This window comes from Ictidomys tridecemlineatus (genome assembly GCF_052094955.1).
Source record: "Ictidomys tridecemlineatus isolate mIctTri1 chromosome 1 unlocalized genomic scaffold, mIctTri1.hap1 SUPER_1_unloc_2, whole genome shotgun sequence".
Lineage (NCBI taxonomy): Eukaryota > Metazoa > Chordata > Mammalia > Rodentia > Sciuridae > Ictidomys > Ictidomys tridecemlineatus.
The window spans coordinates 321,746-339,069 of record NW_027520943.1 but is presented as its reverse complement, the minus strand read 5'-3'; positions in this window follow the sequence as shown (position 1 = coordinate 339,069).

Below are 17,324 nucleotides of genomic sequence, written 5' to 3'. Positions count from 1 at the left end.
GTCCCCACCCCTCCATACCAATGACTGCAGCACTCTCATTCCATTTGCAATTCAACAAGAGACTTCACACACTGTGACTTATTCCCTCAAGGTGACAGGTGTGAAATGGGCAAGGGGCAGTCCTCGTGATCTCGTCTTCAAGAAGATATAGAAATTGCAGTTTCAGGGGGTGCACACTTTGGCCCCCCTTAACTGGGCCTTCCAGGATTCTGTGATGGACACATGAACCGAAAGATGTTCTTTGTTTTTTAATCTTAGGTTGTACCAACTAGACCAGCCTTCTGAATCGCAGCCACCAGAAGGCACTTTTTGTTTGAGAAATTTTATTATAATTAAATTAGATGCATCCCTATTAATTAATTAGACAGAGGTGGAACCCTGGACACGAATTGTTTTTTGGAACATCCCCTGGTGATGATAAGCTTGGAAATTATCTATAATATTATCCATATGGAATTATCCATAATCTGCCTGCAGCTGCATTTTGAATGAGGGAACTGTCTCCATTCTCCACCACAGAATACTGTCTCCAGGGCCCATAGCCTCTTTCACAACTTTTAGAAAAGAAATGAATGCCTCTCTTTTTTTTTTTTTTTTGATATGTTACAGTCCTATTTCACTATGGCTGCCATTCCTGTGCTCTAGCTCACGCCGTCTTTATTTTTATTTTCTTTTTTATTTTCTTGCAACCTTTCTCTCATCCATCCAGCAATAAATATAGTCATCTATTTCTAAGAGCAAACCTATGTCCCTAGGGATAACCAGTGAATAATTATGGCCTCCTCCTCTACTCCATGCACCAGCGCCTGTCTGTGACTTCTACAAGGGAAATGCATCACTAATAATGCCCTCACTAGTGTCAGAAATGTGCTTTTCCAATACACCTTCAACCCTAGGCATGGATTTGCTGGTCTGCACCCACCCCTGCATTTGCTCCCAAGAGTTTATGCAAAGGGTTTTGATACCCCACCTGGAATACCCCATCAGGATGGCCGCTGATGCAGAGGGAGGTGGACAGGGCCTCAGAAAGAAGACCCACACAGTCGTTGTGTTTCCTGCCAATGGAAGGGCTTAGGGAACGTGATGACTGTGCATGAAACCAAAAGAGCCAGGCACAGGGAAAGACGCAGCCGAGCTGCAGGCATCAATCTGCCAGGAGCTTCGCTCCCATCTGGAAGTGAGACTAGAGATTTGTGGTTTCCAGACTTGCCATGAAGCCATTTGCAGCAACTGGGATTCACTTTGATGACACCATTTCCACAACTAGTGCTATCAGAGAGTCTATAAAAGAGAGGTGCCTGTAAACATTTCAGAAGTAAAAGAGAGAATTCTGCAAACACAGCAGAAGTGAAGTGGCTTCTCTCCTGTGTTTTGGGAACCATTATTTGCTCAAAAAATCAAGTGTCTTGAGAGGATGAATCCCCAGCATGGGGGCACCATTAGGGGAGAATGGCTGGCTGCCTTGGGGGGTGCATTTCAAGGCAGACACAAGTGGGACCAGGGCAGAATCCCTTCTCCCACAGTGCAGCTACTCAGCAGATTATATGGGAAGCGTTTATGTTGAATAATGTCTTCTGACTCCACATTGGGTTCGCATTATCTAAGAAGATGGAGTTTGCTGCTAATGGCCCTCTGTTCATCTCCCAGCTCAGCAGTGGCTCAGATTACAAAAGACAGAAGAGATGGATTCACCTATCATGCCTCGCCAAGTCTTCCGCGATGGGCTTCCTACCTCTTTGTGGGTGATTATGTCACCTTGGGAGTGCTATGAGAAAAGGAGTGAGAAGTCTGAGACTTTCCCAAGGCTGACCATGTGCCTCTTTCTAAGATTCTATTTCTCTTAACTTATTGATCACCTAGTCTTTTGAATCATTGGACAGTGACATTTAAAAAAAAAATCATGTCCTTGTATATAATTATAAACACAGTTGGCAAATGTAGGCAGTAACTATTGCATTAGCTTCATTTTGTGATAGTAGGAGCAAATGTGACTCCATTTTGTTTTATAACTTCATCCTGTAAAACAACCATGCCAATTAGAAGAGTCATGACTGGGGCAAGATGTTCTTTTCCTTTTGCTATAGAAACCTTTAAGAACATGGAACTACCTAAGGGGACATTGTTTCTGTAACTAGGGTAACGGGGCTCTGTTTCTGTAACTGGGGTGACTGGGCTAACTGTGATTGGCTAGGCTTCCCTCCACTTGACTGCACTGTCCCACCTCTGTCACCTGGCTTGCTTGCATTGGCTAGACCCCCCCCCCAAACATCCCTTTTGCAGTTTTCAGGCTTATAAGGAGTGTCCTTACAATTGTTCGGGGCTGATCAGGGGAACAGCTTTATGTTCTGGTCAGCCGCCACTGGTGTGCTTCAGTAAAGGCTTGATTCAATTATACGTGAGTGGTCTGGAAGTCAGTTTATGAAACCCTGGAACAAAGCTTTAACTATACCATTTTGGGGCTCACCCTGGATCCATTTCTTCCTTACCTTCACGCCAAATTTGCCTCCAATGACAGGCCTTTGTACCTCGGCCCCAGAGTAGAGGGGAGCTCCTGAGAGATGTTCCTCAGCCTCACTCCGAGGACAACTCCAATTCGTCCTAGGATACTCTGAAAAGCCTCCTGCCAGCTGTCAGTTCTGGTGAGTGGACTCTTCTCTGGGGGAAAAAGTCAGATTGGATGCAGTCGCTTACACCTTCCCCGGGACAGGACGAGACATTGTCACTGTCTTCCTGGAGGTCTCCCTGTGAGACCTCATCTGTCTGTATCTGGGGCCCACTGGAGGCCTCCCTTGGAGGCCTCATCTGTCTTGGGGCAGGATGAGATGTGGTCTCTGCCCCATTAGAGGTCTCCCTGTGCGACCTCAACGATTGTTGCTTGTCCTGTGTCTGTTCTGCTGTTTGTCATTTCTCCAGTGTCTTCTGTCTTTGGTCATTTGTCCAGTGTCAGTTCGCCGGCCGTTTGTTCTGTTTGTGGGGTCTCTGCCCCATTAGAGGTCTCCTGTGTGATCTCAGTGATTGTTGCTTGTCCTGTGCCTGTTTCACTGTTTGTCATTTCTCCAACGTCCTCTTGCTCTTTGTCATTTGTCCCGTGTCTGTTCACCGGCTGTTTGTCCTGTTGTTCTATCCGAGTGTTGTGTGCAGGCCCTTTTCTTGTTCTCATAACCACTCTTCTTTGATCAGGACTCCTTCGATCCACCGACATCAGAGACAAGGAAGTGCTACAGAGATCTCCCCCTGTACCCCTTTAACTTGTTTTCTTAACAATTTTCAAAACTTTGTCTGTTGGTTTGTTTTTGTATGTTCCCTTTGTGTTTGTTCTGTGTTAATTTCTACCTCAGTTTGTGGGAAAAAAATGGTTAAAACGGTTTTAACTGTGCTCACTACAACTTGCATTAAAATGTAAAGTGCTGCCAACAGGAGTAAAAAGAATTGTCAAAAGTAAAGGCTAAAGGTAAAAAGAAAAAGACATTCTAGAAATTGTCTTCATTTAGAAACTGGGCCAGGTGGCCAACTGGGTAAATCATGTCACTTTCAATAGAGGACTAAATTGTTTTGTAAAATTATTATTTCTAAATTGTAAACAAAAAACCCATAATTTTGTCTAGAAATTTGGCTTTTGTCTCTCAGTATTTGCAAGCATGAATAACTCCCAACTATTAAAAAATAGTTCAAAGATTTTTCAATGTCAGGCTAAAAGTTGGTGGCCGCTATCCAAGAAACCAGAAAAAACAGTTTAAAATGGGACCCCAACCTGGGGGACTCTCCCAAGGAGACCAGTGAAGCTGCATTTTGGGAAGTTCCTCCAGGGAGAAATAAGCCCCCTTTGTTTGTCTATGTTCCATCAACTCTTTTTAGCTTTCATGAACAGGATCACCGCAGGAAAAAGGTCAGAAAACTTTTAAAATTCTATATTTGTTAAACTCATAATTTTGATCTAACATGCCTAGGTTAATATGTTTTTCTGACTACACTCTGCTTTATTCTAAGGCCAATTTACAAGGGTTAACTCTCAATCTAATAGATTTTTTAAAAAATCAGGTACAAGGCTTTTGTTTGTCTGTTTGCTTCGTGTGGGTGCACCGGTGAACTGTCTGTCTATGTGTATTGCCACATCTACCAAAAAAAATTGGTACAAAAAAATTGACATATGAACTCATAAATTAAAATTTTAAAAAATGGATCCAAATACTTTTGGTTAATATAATTTAAAAGGTTCAATTTAAATTGGGGAAATAAATAAAAGTACAAATGTCTTTAAAATTACTAATACACAGTTTTGTTTCTAGATGATTAAACAGCTGTTAAAATGTTAATGTCTATAAAGTGTCTGATATCCATTGTCTCTAGGATTTTTATTCAAAAACAACAAAAAAAGATTACTAATACTATTCAATGCACTTGTTTGATACCTTGTTTTTAAAAAAGATACATAAATTACATCTAAATGTATATAAAAAATAATCATAGACATGTTTGTTAGAGACATCTAATTGGTACAAAGTTAAAATACTAACTGTTAAATATAATATCAAGTACTCTTAACTCCTTAAATTCCATAAGGTAAAATACTTAAACAATGGTGGTGTTTTCTTAAGTTGTTAAACTAAAAAAAATTTGAAATAATTTTGTGTTATTATAAAAACAAGGTTACTCTAAATTACAATGTCCCAACAGTATAATTCTACATACAAAAGTCAAAAAGTTTCAACTGTATTTTAATAAAAGTACTGTAAGTAACAAATATTTCATATTATTAAAAGGAATTAATTTATCTAAATTCAAACATTTAAAAAGGTTATTTCAAGTTTAAAAAAGGATCAATGCGTTAAAAAATTATTAAAAAGTTCTAAATATAAAAATATATTTAATTAAAAAAAGTTGGAAGGTAAAAAGTCTTTATGTGATAAAGTATAATTATAATAGATCTAAGTAAACAACAAAAAGGTCTAATTAAGTAATATAAAGGTGTATAAATAAAAGACAAATATTAAAAGGTTTATATATAACTAAGTTGGTTATATATGTAACACAAATAGTTAAAACTATTAAAGGTTGTTTCCTAAGGACAAATAATAATGTACTGATATATTTATATGTGAAATTTACTAAAACTTGTAAAATATTAATTACATTATGTCTGTTAAGTTTTATCCCCTAGAACAAGTAATCTTGGAGAAACTAAGGTTTTTACATCTGTGGCTAAACAGAAACTGTTATTTTAAAGTATTGTCCTACATTACAAAGTCTATATTTTCCTTTAAAAGCTAACCTTGGTTAATATAAAAACATCAATAAAAGTGTGGTACATAACTTTTCTTTACAGATTAAATGTGTTCATATCTTTTAGGTATACAAGTTTTTAAGGTAAAAACATTAAAGAAACATTTTATCAGGCTGGTATTCTCCAAACTAAAATTGTCTGTAATGGTAATTTAAACTTATAAAGATAATAAATGTTATTAAAAATTTATTTATATTATTTGATATTTTGTAACCAAATCTTATGTTCCCTATTACACTAAGATATAAAAATTTAACAATATTTGAAAAGTAATGAGAGCCTAATCTATTTAAAAATTAATATTACCTAATATTTGTAAAGAGCCCTGCCTTACCTGAGATAAGGCTCTGCCACCTTACAGCATGTCAAAATAACTTCTAAGTAGGCCAGATTTCAGTTAATTTAAAGTTATATTCAAAGATTAATTTATTAAAAAGATTACTGTGACCTCAAATAAAAAATACAATGTATAACTCAGCCAAGGTTTAAAATTATATACAAGCTAAATATGCTTTTATTATTATTAATTTCACTATGTATTTTCATTATATCTAAAAAAATGTGACCACTACACTCAGAGCAACCAAGAAACCTTTACTGTGACAGTGTCTGATTTACACAAAGAGAGAGAGATAGAGAGAGAGAGAGAGAGAGAGAGAGAGAGAGAGAGAGAGAGAAGTGAAAGAGAGAGAGAGAAGTGCAAGAGAGAGAGAGAAGTGAAAGAGAGAGAGAGAAGTGCAAGAGAGAGAGAGAAGTGCAAGAGAGAAAGAGAGAAGTGCAAGAGAGAGAGAGAGAGAGAAGGAAAAAGAAAAAAGTGAAAGGGAGAATGAGAGACAGGAAAAGTGAGAGAAAAATGAGAGAGAGCAATAGAGGAGGACCTGGCAAGAGAGAGTTTTTATAGCTAAAATCTAATGGGGTCTCTGGGTCTGCAAGCTGCCTTGTTGGTATACAGTGATTGGATCATACAGTAGATGCTAAAGTGTTATCTTCTGCCTTCAGGAAGACCTTCAACATTACATAAATTGATAAATAACATAAGGATATTGTGTTATACAAAATTAACTATAAAGTTATAAACATTAAAGTTAAAAGCCCAGCATTCTTACTTTAAAACTGGTAAAACTGACTTGCTGGATGTTTAAGGCCAAATTTAAATACTAAGGTTAAAATAAAAGGGTCAAAGAAACCAATATTTGGCTTTTGCCCTCTAAGGCAGCCTGAACCCAGGACAGGGGTAAAGCTTTGCAACTCTGGGCCACCTAACCTCCTGATAAGGGAGATTAATGAGACCAATGGAGAACAGAAAGCCAATGAGTGTACATGCTGTAAAAGAGGAGCATCATTTAAAAAGGAGACATGCCTGATGCTTCCAAGGAAAGTCATATGGTCAGCAAGACCTTGACCCATCCTAATGCAGATGACACTAACAGAGCTAAAATTCTGCTCACAAGTTCCCCAAGAATGTCCTCCAAGGAAACTCAACTGACTCTTACCAATAGACAGAAACAAGGTCAATTTGACCAGCTTGGTCTTAGACACCTAGCAAAAACAGTTAAAACCAAAGCACAGCCATTCCTGGACATTTAAAAAGAAAAAAAAAACAGTTATTTTAATGTAACTTTAAATGTACACTAGTGTTAGCATCCCCCAAATTAAGTAAGACTGAAGGCAACAAAAGAAAAATTCTTAGGCAAAAATGACTGATAACTATCAATAAAAAACTGCCAGAAGTTTTTAGTCAGTTCAAGGCCTATATATCTTCCTAACTCCCTACACAGGTAGATGTAATCAATATTTATTAATATAATTATCTAGCCTTAAGTAACAAAAAAATCTTTACTGAACTCAGAGGTCATGCCAAAAAGGTATTTTTACAAAAATCAGATGACATTAACTAATTTAAATAAATGTTGTGTCTACATTCCTGATAATTCTGACAATGTTAAAAATATATGTTCCCTAAAATAGTGCCTTATTAGGCTTTGTTAGGCCTTGTTATGGGGACATTTTCTCAGGTCTTCTGCCTCCTTAAAAACTATTATTAATTTCTGTCATTTTCATGATATTCATGGACAGGTTCCAGATGCTACAACTGCTATTTTGTATTAATCTTACTTCAGCACTCATGTCTCTTTGTTTCTCTCATAGAAGTGCCCACCCCAGCTGAATTTACATCCTGTTCTTCCTGAGCCATATTTTTACCATGGACTCCTTGACCCACTCAATTTCTTAAAAGGGACTCCAAACTGCTTGCCCCTGCACATCGCCCCCCTTTCAGCTGGAAGTAGCAAGAACGGTCATCGCCCTTTTCCCTTACAGCAGTCAGAGGTTCCTAATATTAGAGGGAAAATTAAGGTTAATATAGATGTTTGCCAACATGTCTAGCTCAGGAAGATGTACCTGGAAACTGCTCCCAAGATCACCCCGGGTGATCTCCCAGAAAGCGACACTTGCTTCCACAACCCAACTTATAAGAATGACAACTCCCCATTCACCAAAAATTGTGCTTCCCGGGTTCCACTTTTAATTCCTTGCCTAAATCTCCAAACTGTCAGTATCTCTGAACTATGTAACCTACAATTTTGATGTAGTAAAGGGAAAAGAACACCTGGACTTACTAAAAGGCCAGGCCCCACTGATTTATCAACATAGACTAGCTACTCCCATTTTAGTTCCCCTCCTAACTGGTTTGGGAATAGCTAGATCTACTGTTTTAGAAACTGCAGGTCTTATCAAAAGCTCTAAAAATTTTAAGTCCCTCAGCCGTCAAATAAATATAGATTTAGGAAAACTAGAAATATCAATCTCCAAACTAGAGGTTTCACTAGACTCTCTGACAGAAATAGTCTTACAAAACAGATGAGGTCTAGATGGTCTCTTTCTGAAACAAGGAGGACTTTGTATGGCTCCAGGAGAAACTTGTTTCTATGCAAACCATTCTGAGATAATAAAGGGCAGTTTGATGCTTGTGAGAATCAGGTTAAAGGAAAGAGATAAAAAAACTAGAAACTTCAGGCAATTGGCTCCAAAACCTATTCTCATGGTCCCCTTGGTTGACTACCATCATTTCAGCAATAGTTAGGCCCCTAGTCCTTATCCTGATTGGTATTACTGTAGGACCCTGCCTCCTACAAAAGAATGTAGATGAGGTCAGACTTATGGTCTTGCGAGCCCAGTATAGTCCCTTAGACACAGAAGGATGAAACAAAAACTGAGGCCTAATGATGTGCAAGATTGACACCAAACCTACTAAATCCAGTGGGGAATGTGATAGTAGGAGCAAATGTGACTCCATTTTGTTTTATGACTTCATCCTATAAAACAACCATGCCAAATAGAAGAGTCATGACTGGGGCAAGATGTTCTTTTCCTTTTGCTATAGAAACCTTTAAGAACACGGAACTACCTAAGGGGACATTGTTTCTGTAACTAGGGTAATGGGGCTCTGTTTCTGTAACTGGGGTGACTGGGCTAACTGTGATTGGCTAGGCTTCCCTCCGCTTGACTGCACTGTCCCGCTTCTGTAACCTGGCTTGCTTGCATTGGCTAGACCCCCCCCCCCGAACATCCCTTTTGAAGTTTTCAGGCTTATAAGGAGTGTCCTTGCAATTGTTTGGGGCTGATCAGGGGAACAGCTTTATGTTCTGATCAGCCACCACCGGTGTGCTTCAATAAAGGCTTGATTCAATTATACGTGAGTGGTCTGGAAGTCAGTTTATGAAACCCAGGGACAAAGCTTTAACTATAACAATTTTCCAGATGAGTCTCTGGGGCATAATCTCTCAAATATTTGGCCCAGTTCCTCAGTTGCAAGGTGTGAAGCTGGATGTGAACCCAAGCAGCTTGGCGGGAGATAGCTGCATCTCTTGGTGATGGCAATTCCCAGGGAGGGAATGCGCTATACCTGGCTCCTGGTCTTGCAGAGATTTTTATTTGCCTTCCCAGCTCTGACACCATTTCTCCTGGTGGAGCTTTGCCTCTGGACTGGACTCTCCAAACCAGTAGAGAAAATGTTGTTTGCTTGTCCTTTCAAATTTTCTGAAGTATTCCATTACTTAGGAACCTCCCTGGGGCCACCTAAAGCCCCTCTCCAAAGCTCTTTGACTCTGAATAATTGAGAAAACACAATTTTCTGTTCCTTGGTTATAGTAGCTTAAGACGGGAGGAGTTGAGCTCTTGTGTGTAGGGCTGGTGATTCCAGAACCTTCTTGCTTTTTCCCAGCTCGTGCTGACCAGAGAGGTGGCACAGTGGTGCGGGCAGCTCCCCTTTCCCATGCTCTCATCCACCAACAATAGGCCACCACATCATGGGCTTTCTATCAGGAGTTTCTAGGATCCATCTGCTAGGATCCATCTGCTGCTGGGCTGTGACCAAAGGATTACAGTCTTCCACTTTTGTCAAAGCAAGTATTTTTGATACTGGGAAAATTCAATTTCACCTACTTGAACAAGCATAACTAATAGACTCCAAATGGCTATAGGTTTAGTGTCATAATTGTTAACACTCAAATTTTCTCTATCTATAAAAATGAGAGAAACAATTACAGAAAACCTGCTGGTCCCTGTGTTTTGGAGCATAGCTGTCTGTCATTATGCACCTCCTAGAGAGTCTTGAGTGGCAAGCAGCTCTCTACTGTCTTATCCGGTGGCAAACCCTGGCTCTTTGGGCCTCTGGCATCTCTTTTTAAATACAAAGGGGGAAAATAACAAGCTTTTTCTCATATGTTGCTTTAATTAACTTATGCAGCTTGTCCTATGGAATTTACCATGTAGGATGCCCCTTTTTTTAACACTTCAATGTTTGGGGACTAGATCTAGAAAGCTTGTCTTCAAGAGGAACTTGTCTTCTTTTCCCCTGGAGAGTCTTGAGTCACTGGCCTGTGGCATTAAAAAAAGTCCTCATATTTAATCATAAATAAAATTGCAACATATTTTCAAGAGAGCGTTGCTGCAATAATTAACCGTCTTGGGAAGCCTTGCCTAGCTGCCGGTGGCTGGGGACCCAGATGGCACAGCATGGGAGCAAATTCTGTCAAACAATTATCCATGGGTCAAACTGGGAAGCACATAGAATTCTTTAAGCACTTTTCAGCAACTGTTAAGTACAAAAGAGGTATAATTTTAAACATCACTTGTAGAAACTGTAAAATTAACATCCTAGAGATTTAATGAGTCAGAAGGTTGTGCAAAGTCTTAGCAGAAGCCTCTGCTCATTCTACCTCAAGCAGGCACGTGCAACTAGCACACCAGCACGGGATGCTTGGAGCGTAGTCACAAGATAAACATATGCAAAGAATTCCCTATAATCACGTATCAGTGCCTTATAAAAATAGAAGATTATTTGCTAGAGTCTGTGCTTCTTACATCTCTGGGGGTATTCTCTTAAACAAGTAATTAGTCTAACCATTAATTGTTAATTAGGACAGTCTTTTTGCAAATATTTTTGGTCTTTCTGGAGAATGGCTATGAACCACTTGTTGGCTTATTTTTGTCCTCTGACAGTTGGAAACTTAAGGAAATAGTAGAGCCTTTTCCTGAGAGGAGTAAACATCTTCTGCTGAAACAGCAGAATTTATGCAACAGCTTTAGAGTCAACGTATCTTATTAACCAAACCAAATCTGGAAATTACCACTGATGGGCATGAAAGAGAAATTTCCTCTGGAAAACGTCATGTCAACATTGTCAACATCCCAGAAACAAAGAATGATGATTTTCATTTCCCTGCAAGTAGCAATCCATCTGTCAAATGATCACCATGATGATTCCAGAAAAGACAAAACCTGCTCAGGTGCACACCGAGGGATAAAACCGATGGGTATTTTGGAAAGTCACAAAACAGAAATGCCTCCTTTAAAAGACAAGGTGCAGCTGTTGTGGAAAATTCAAAGAATAAAAATTCAGAGTGCAAGAGGAAGAGAAAACTCAGGGTGCCTGTAACAAAGTAAAATTACTTATGCAAGAATAGCCTATGTGGTCTGAAACACAGAGAGGGATTCCAGATTAAGGAGGTGGTAAAACATACCCATGACTTACAATCAGGGAGTCTCTCAAACCAGTACTGGCTGAGAGCAGCTCATCAGGGGCTCTGGTGAGCCTTTGGCAGCTCAGAGAAGCAGAGTATGAGGAAGCAAGGGGAGGTGTCAGTGCCAAGCAAGCAGATGGGTTGGCGTCAGTGTCCTGTGACTCCACGTGGCTAAGGGCCATTAAGAGCAGCTCAGCCACCCTCTTACCTTCCAGCCCTTAGCACCCTCCTGAGTTTTATTGTACTAAAAAGACAAGACGTTCTTCCTCTTTCTAAGGGTTGTGGAATTACCATGTGGGAGCTGGGTAAAAATCATCAGGTGTGGGCTTGTGTTCTGGTGGCCCTGCAGTGTCACCACTGGGATGGAAACTGAGGTGAAGTAAACTAATGCATTTTCAGTTGGTCCAGAGCAGTGGTTTGACTTCAGATGATTTACCTCCCAGGGGACCTTGGTAATACCTGGAAGTACCTTTTATGTGGTGAGGGTGAGGGGGTGGCTATATGTCTTACAGTACACCAATCGCTTCCCCATGGACGCTCATCCCCCAAAGGAGGAGTTACTGACCCCAGATGTCCTGAGAAACCCTAGTCTAGAGAATGAAGGCAGATCACGGTGCTTTTCCAAACCAGAGATGTTGGCCAGAGCCAGCTGGGATGGGCCCAGGGAGCAACAACTATTCAAATGCCATTATTCCACTTGACTTTGTCAAAAGGTCTTCTTGATTTTTCTCCACTTGGACCCTGAAAGCTGGTAAAGGTGCTAGGGAAATCCATTTCTGAAATCAAAGAACTAAGGAAAACAGGGTGAGTCACTCCAAGGACAATGAGCAGGTCCCCTCCCCTTGACAGCACTGAAGGAGGAGGCAGCCAGAATTACCTGGGGCTGGGGACCCAGTGGAGAAAGGAAGGGTAGTCTGCTGCTGTTGCCATAACAACCAGGTGGTTCAGGAAGAGATCTCAGGGTTGCCATGTGACAAGGTCTCACCAGAACTTCTTCTAGAGGTAGTGTTTGACTCTTCACAGTGAAGAGGTGGAGGCCCCTCAGCAGCAGGCAAGGTGTCGTAACTGGTCCTTAGCTTCAGCATGGACAGTATTGCCCAAGCAGGGGAGCCCCTGCTGGTTGATATGCTCTGATTGTTTCCAGATAATTAGGACCAGACTTGAATCCATCCATTGTTCTTTCATCCCACAAAAGTCAATTTAAAGCAAACAAGAACCATACTGTGCAAAATCTACCCTGATGGTGGAGAAGAAGATCTAAATTGACTTCTTGAAGCCCCTTCTCTGGAAGTGAGGGACCTTTATCCCCTTAAATGTGTTCAGAATTTTAGTGGCTGAGTTGATCAATTATTGATTGGGAAAACCAATTTGCTCCCCTACAACAGGTAGACAAAATCCCTTTCTTCACCACAGTCTTGGGCTAATCCTGAAGTAGGTTCTAGAATCCCTCCCTCCAGAGGAAACCAAGCCTATGCCTCCTTATCTCACAGGGTGGGCAGTTACATTACACAGACACGGGACTACAACTGTGGCACAAGGTGGGCAGTTTCCATGGCCCAGGGTGTGGCTTGAGAGTCCAGGTGTATGCATGGGGTGGTAGCAGTCCTAGGTGAGAGCCAGACTTTAAACTCACAGCTTTGTGAAACTTGAGAAAAGACCAGAAGTGAAAACTCTGGATGTCCTTCTTTTGTGGGGTGAATGGAATGTTTGGCAAGCCACAGAGATGTAAAAGGCTTCTTTCCAATTTCTTCATGGCTTGCTAGGACAACAGCAAGGGGGTGAGCCTTTGGAGAAGACAACTTACTTCAAGGTCATCCAACAAGGTGGGCTCCTTTTATCTGGACTTGATGTGATGGACATGAGGTTTTTTTCCTCCATCCCAGTAATACTTCCATTCTTCATCCTCCACGTAGACACACCATGAATGGCTCTTAAATTAGAGGTTTTTCTGTACATACTAGGGAATGTGTGGAATCATTGGATGAGGCCTGGAGTCAAAGCATCTTTGAATAAAAGCATATGGGTTGCAGGAGCTGGGGGTGGTGGCTCCAGGCTGACACTGCTACTGGAGGTGTTTACAGAAACTGTGACCCTCCAGGAGTCACCTGGAGCAGGCAAAGATTAGGTATACTATTTCTGCCCCCTAGCCATGTGAAAGCCACCCTGATGTCGCCTAGTCCTGTTTCTGTGTCTTAGCTGGGATCTTAAAAGATTGACTCTCATGGAGGATCTTGTCATTTGAAGCCTTATTTGCTTTGGGCACCTTTTTCCTGGTCTTTGCATAACTGATTTTTGGCTTTCACTTCTTTTCAGCTCAAATGCTAAGTGTCCTGAGGTCTCCCCAGGAGTATCCCCAACCCTCATGGACTCACTACTCTTTTCCCAGCTTTGTATTATGCAACACTTTCTGAAATAAACTTGTGATGTTTAGTTTTACCTAAAAATGATATATTTCTACATATTATATACATTTACATGCTATACTGTAGATTCTGTATTAATATATACTCTATGATATATGTGAATATAAACATGTTTTGTTGTATACCCATTATTGTGTGTGTGTATACACATATATATTGTGTGTATACATTTGATGGATGAATAAATCTTCACATTAAGCATCACTGGATGTTTTTTTAAAAAAGCAGATAGAGCTGAATTTTCATTCTTGCCAAACAGTAACTTTTATTATACTGGAGGGATTGAACCTGAGTCACATCTAATTTCCAGAATCACCTGCCCGATTGTGAAAAATACCAAAGTCAGAGAAATGGCAGGTTCTAGCTGAGGAGTATCCTACAAGCCAAAGAGCTCAGGGTTTTTTGACAGATAGACTTAAGAAAATTAAAGGGATGAAGAAGAAATATTTGATTAAAAGTGAAATAAAGGTATTTTTTGTCCTGTGTTTCATGAAAAGTAGGCAGGATGTCACTATTTTGAATATATATATATATATATATATATATATATATATATATATACATATATACATATACATATATATATATAGTGAGTGCTATAGTTTCAAAAAAAAGAGAAGATTCAAGAAAGCAGTTCATGAATCTCAAGATAGTAATGGCTTTATTTTTGTGGAAATTGTGCAAATGAATGGAGCTGATGGGGTACTGGAAAAATTCTACTAGCTTGACCTTGCTGGAGATCATTTTATAATAACTTGTTGAACCCCAAATGGGATTTTTGTTTGCTTCTGTATCTGCTTTTGTTAAAAAATAAAACAATTACAAGTTGTCAAAGAGAAAACCATAGAATATTACATGGAAAATGCAAATTATTTTTAGAGATATTAAATAAATGAAAAGATATGAAACCATGTTCATGGACAGGAAGTCCCAACCTATTATGAAATGAATTATTCTAAAATTTAACTCTGTACTCACAATAAATATTCCAGGGTACTTTTATTTCATAGTGATAAACAAGCTGATTAAGAAGCTTACATAGAAATATATACTTTGTGTGTGTATGTGTGTACGTGTGTGCGCACACACACACACACACACACACACACACACACACACACACATGCATTGGGCACCAATCCCAGGGCCTTGTACACACTTACCAAATACTCTGCAACTGAGCTACATTCAGCCCCAACACCCAAATGTAGTAGAACTAGAGTTACCTAAACAATATCAAGGAAAAAAAATTGGAAGTGAGCTTATGTTGAGATAAACAGGGTAACAATCCAACTTGCTGTGCATGGTAAAAATCAAATGGAGAAATGACACTGGATTGAGCGTCTTGGAATAGATCCACAACAACATGGTTGATTTAAAAGAAAAGTTGCATGGAAGCCATTTGGTGAAGAAAGAGGGCATATTATCACAAAATGATACTAGATCATAGTATCCATAGGGCTGATATGAACGGCAACCATACAACATGTCTCATTTACCAAAATATTAATTTGAGATGATGCAAGAGATAAAGGTAAAATATGAAACTAGAATAAAGTTCCTAGAGCAAAATATGTGGGTTCTCTCTGAAATTCTGGGGCTAGCAAAGAGGTTCTACCAGCACACAAAATCAGTAAGTATGAAAGAAAAAAATACATTGAAATTCATAAAATCTTTAAATATTCTGCTCCATGAAGTACATTATTATGCAAATAAGCAGGCAAGGTACTGATGTGGAGAATTTATTTGCAAGGCATATACCTAACAAAAGATTCTGTTCAGACACAAATTAACTTTTTTAACCCAATAACAAAATATTAATAATCCAATGTTTAAAAAAAAATGTTGCCCAAAAGAAAGATATAAAATTGTAGGAAACAGAAGAAAATGTCTCAACATTATTCATTAGGAAAAAATCTGTACTGAAAATATGAAATGGCACTGCACACCCACCGGAGTGAATAAGATGAAGATAGATAGAATCAGAACGCTAGTGAGGTGTCTAGTACCTGAAACCAGGGGTAACAGGGCATCCCTGGTTTGAAGAAAGCCCTGAACAGTTTCTTACAAGATTAAATATACAATGAGTTTCTGATCCTATAATTATATTCCCAGGTATTTACCCCTCAAAAAATGAAAGCACGTTTATTGGAAGAGCTATGCAAGAATTTTCAGATCAGCTACATCTGTAACATTCCAAGAAAGAAGAGCCCAAGGAATCATGACAAGTAATAAACAACCATGGCATAGAACGAACATAGAGTATACTGCTAAACATTAAGGAAACAGATGAGCTGCTGATAAGATGTATCAGTTATCTCCTGCTGCATAACAAATGACCCCAAGATATTTTGCAACATTCAAGTAACTTATAAGAATAACTACAGAATAAATGGTTGCTTTCATGGACCAGGGATTTAGAAGCATCTCTCCCTTGTTGCCACACACAAGGCTGCAGGGATATTGTCAACCCAGGCTGCAGTCACTGTAGTTGGACCTAGAGCTGAAGAATATACTTCCAAACTGGCAACGTTGTGGGAGGCACCAGTTCCTCCCTGGGGGGATGTTGGTGCATGCTCACCCCAAAGCAGTTGGCTCTCCCCAGAATGAGCAACCCCAGAGGGCCAGGTAGAAAGGGAAGGCCTTTGGAGACATGCTCACAAGACTCATGCAGTGTTGCTACTGTTGAGTACCAGCAGATGGCCAAGTGTGACTCCCATGTGTTAGGAATCAGCTGCTATTAGAGGAAGAGAATCATGTGCAAGTACCTGCTGGCATAGTTTCACCTTGCTGGGCATGACAATAGCCATGGTGGGATAAGGTGTGAGTTAGACCACACACCCTTTCAACATTCACTGAACACTACGAAAAGGTCCCTGTCTCTCACTACACAATTATATCCTTCAATTCTCAAATAGAAAGGTAACATCATGTGGAATTTATCTTCCCTTGTACCTGAACTAGAAACAGACCAGCTTTGTTGAGAGGGAAGTCCAATGACCACTGCAGGCAAGGTGGGTGGTGACAGCCTAAGAGAATGGGTTTAATGCAGGAAGAGCAGGGCCAGATGCCAGCATGGATTCCATTTCTGCCACTGCAGAGTGTCCATGGTTGTGGTGTTGGCAGGCTTACGTGCCAGGCATAGGAAAAGCTGTGGCTTTGGTACCCTTGGTTTCACATGGGGTCAGCTGGGGCAGGGGTGGCCAGACCCAGTTCCTGGGTTGCTACATCTGGCTGAAAATGGCTTCATGCCCCTTTTTCCATGTGCCACACCAGTACTATTTTCATGTGGCTAGATAGAGAAGAATTGCCTGACCCTTTCTTAGTAAAGATGGTCTCCTCCCTCCTGGTCCCACTGAGGGTCCTCCCTGGTTGCCAGGCTCCTGTGCTGGTTCCGAGTAGAACATTCCACCGGCATCTTCACAGTCTGTTGTGACTCACAGAGGCCTGGCAAACAGAGGTGGGCCTGCAGGAGGCTTCAGGTCTAAACATTTCCCTCCTGGTTCATTCCAGGGAAACAGGCAGGAATTGGATTGGGTTAGTGGGGACTTGAGCCAACTTTATGGCTTTCCTTGGGAGACAGCTGTAGGCTATGGT